The 3,829-nt window shown below is 43.2% G+C and overlaps 1 long non-coding RNA gene across 1 annotated transcript; it reads left to right on the forward strand.

The window, feature by feature from the left end:
• The first annotated feature begins 211 nt into the window (after nucleotides 1–211).
• LOC125990115 (uncharacterized) lies at nucleotides 212–2,151 on the forward strand. The gene is made up of 3 exons (XR_007488815.2): nucleotides 212–321; nucleotides 467–544; nucleotides 2,072–2,151. It is a non-coding gene; the product is annotated as an uncharacterized lncRNA (long non-coding RNA).
• Nucleotides 2,152–3,829: the final 1,678 nt, after the last annotated feature.

Here is a 3,829-nt window from a genome sequence, read left to right on the forward strand (position 1 = left end):
GAAGTACTTTTGTTGCCCTGAAAAGCGAGTGAGTGTGGCGTTTGGGGGGAACGTCGAATTTCGACGATTCTTTCTGGTCAACGGTTGTAAATGATTGCGTTGATTAAAAAAGAAAACTTGATGTAACTCTACTTTTAACTGCCGTTTCAGATAAGCGGGTATTACGTCGCAGTCATGTGCCGCGGATATGACGTAATTGGCTGAACTTCCACCAAAATTCAAATCTGTTGGCGCGATGGCCGTGAGCCACTGAGCAACGACGAATATCAACAGAAATATCTTTATTTTCTGCTTGCAACTGGACCGTCTACAGCGTACACGGTAAGTAACACTCATTGTGTTTAAAGAGATTTACGTTTGTAATAGCAACGTGTAGCTGAGGCGCTAGCAGAAGTGTAGCCGCGTTGCGTTGTACGTGTGAATATTGGTCCAGGCGAAATGTTAATGTTTAATTTCATTCCTTTAGGTTCCACGGTGTTTGTTGGCTGCAAGTTTTCCACTGCAAGAAGAGGCTCGTATCATTGACCAGGAGCGAGCTACAACGGTGAGTAGCCATAACATTTATGTTAAACACTTCCTATTTCATGTCTAACAGTACTTGATTTAACAAATAACCATAAATAAATACAGTGTGGGCACTGAAGTTAACATATGTGATTATACTGCCTAATCTGTCACCGAGTATATTGTTGCAAAGTAATATAAGATCCAAAGTTGTAATTCAGAATAGTTTTCAAAAGAAGGCCATTAGAATTATATACAAGTCTGATTACCCTGAACATAACAACAAGCTATTAATTAAATCACAAATTCTTCAATTCAAAGATTTGGTAGATTATCAGAATAATAATGTCTAACAGTAATTGATTTAACACATCACGATAAGTAGATTGAGTGTGGGCACTCTCAAGTTAACATATGTGATTATACTGCCTAATCTGTTACAGAGTATGTTGTTGCCAAGTAATGTAGAATAGATCCAAAGTAGTAATCCAGAATAGTTTTGAAAAGGCCATTAGAATAATAAACAAATCTGATTACCTTGAACATAATAGTTAAGTGTTGAATATGTCCTATGAAGTCAAAATTTGGCACCATCATGTGGTGAAATTTGGAATTGCATCACATCCAATTTTGCCTGGGAACAAACAGATTAAATAAATCTTAGACTTAAATAAGCCACTCCTTCTCAAACAAGTAAACTCTGCCCATTTTGCGCAGTAGATGTTCTGTTAATATCTAGTATTTATACAAAGTCATAATTTAAATTGCTTTTAACCTTCATTCATCGCTTCAACCAACATTACTCGCTCTTATTACCAACTTGTATCGATTTAACTGAGCGTTTAATACTTCCTATCAGGTCTCAAGTCAAGATTTGGCAAAATACAATTTCAGCAAATCCAATTTTGCCAGGCAACAAAAAGAGATTAAATAAACTAAATAAGTCTTCTTCCCATTAAATAAATCAGAAAAGTCTGTCTTGCAACCAGTCCTCTTCAAACAAGTAAAGTCTGCCCGTTTTGTGCCGTAGATTTTGTGTCTATGCCTAGTATTTATACAAAATCATAATTTAAACGACTTCATTCCTTCATTCACTTTGGAAATTTGGAATTGCAGCAAATCGAATTTTGCCAGGGAACAAAAATAGATCAATTAAACTAAATAAGTCTTCTTCCCATTAAATAAATTAAAAAAGTCTGTCTTGTAACCAGTCCTTTTCAAACAAGTAAAGTCTGCCCATTTTGTGCCGTAGATTTTGTGTTTATGCCTAGTATTTATACAAAATCATAATTTAAAGGATTTCATTCCTTCATTCACTTTGGAAATTTGGAATTGCAGCACGTCAAATTTTGCCTGGGAAGAAAAGTAGATTAAATAAATTTAATAAGTCTTACTACTTCCCAATAAATAAATTAAATACGTCTTACTTGTTCCCACTCCTTTTCAAAAAAGTAGTTTAAAACGAGGGCCCTTCACTCAACCTTTAACCTCAACACCGCACGTCACATTGTGTTGTATCTGTGAATGTTGGTTGTGGCCAAATGATAGTTTTCTTTCATTCGTTTAGGTTCCACGGTGTTTGTTGGCTATATGTTTTCCACTGTCAGAAGGATGAAAATACAAAGTACAACGCTTGGACGTGGGCGACGACGTCACCGGTGAGTCCTTCCTTCCTATTTATTTACCTTCTAGGTGCTAGGTGCCGCACTGAACAACATTATGCCGCACTGAACAACATTATGCCGCACTGAACAACACCATGCCGCACTGAACAACACCATGCCGCACTGAACAACATTATGCCGCACTGAACACCATGCCGCACTGAACAACACCATCCCGCACTGAACAACACCATCCCGCACTGAACAACACCATCCCGCACTGAACAACACCATGCCGCACTGAACAACACCAAGCCGCACTGAACAACACCATGCCGCACTGAACAACACCATGCCGCACTGAACAACACCATGCCGCACTGAACAACACCATGCCGCACTGAACAACACCATCCCGCACTGAACAACATTATGCCGCACTGAACAACATTATGCCGCACTGAACAACATTATGCCGCACTGAACAACATTATGCCGCACTGAACAACATTATGCCGCACTGAACAACATTATGCCGCACTGAACAACATTATGCCGCACTGAAAAACACCATGCCGCACTGAACAACACCATGCCGCACTGAACAACACCATGCCGCACTGAACAACACCATGCCGCACTGAACAACACCATGCCGCACTGAACAACACCATGCCGCACTGAACAACACCATGCCGCACTGAACAACACCATGCCGCACTGAACAGCACCATGCCGCACTGAACAGCACCATGCTGCACTGAACAACACCATGCCGCACTGAACAACACCATGCCGCACTGAACAACACCATGCCGCACTGAACAACATTACGCCGCACTGAACAACATTACGCCGCACTGAACAACACCATGCCGCACTTAACACCATGCCGCACTGAACAACACCATGCCGCACTGAACAACACCATTCCGCACTGAACAACACCATGCTGCACTGAACAACACGACGCCGCACTGAACAACACCATGCCGCACTGAACAACACCATGCCGCACTGAACAACACCATGCCGCACTGAACAACACCATGCCGCACTGAACAACACCATGCCGCACTGAACAACACCATGCCGCACTGAACAACACCATGCCGCACTGAACAACACCATGCCGCACTGAACAACACCATGCCGCACTGAACAACACTATGCCGCACTGAACAACATTATGCCGCACTGAACAACACCATGCCGCACTGAACAACACCATGCCGCACTGAACAACACCATCCCGCACTGAACAACACCATCCCGCACTGAACACCATCCCGCACTGAACAACACCATGCCGCACTGAACAAATCCATGCCGCACTGAACAACACCATGCCGAACAACACCATGCCGCACTGAACAACACCATGCCGCACTGAACAACACCATCCCGCACTGAACAACACCATCCCGCACTGAACAACACCATCCCGCACTGAACAACACCATTCCGCACTGAACAACACCATGCCGCACTGAACAACACCATGCCGCACTGAACAACACCATGCCAAACTGAACAACACCATCCCGCACTGAACAACACCATCCCGCACTGAACAACACCATCCCGCACTGAACAACACCATCCCGCACTGAACAACACCATTCCGCACTGAACAACACCATGCCGCACTGAACTACACCATGCCGCACTGAACTACACCATGCCGCACTGAACAACATTATGCCCCACTGAACAACAAT

Source organism: Syngnathus scovelli, chromosome 20, assembly GCF_024217435.2.
Source record: "Syngnathus scovelli strain Florida chromosome 20, RoL_Ssco_1.2, whole genome shotgun sequence".
NCBI classification, from domain to species: domain Eukaryota; kingdom Metazoa; phylum Chordata; class Actinopteri; order Syngnathiformes; family Syngnathidae; genus Syngnathus; species Syngnathus scovelli.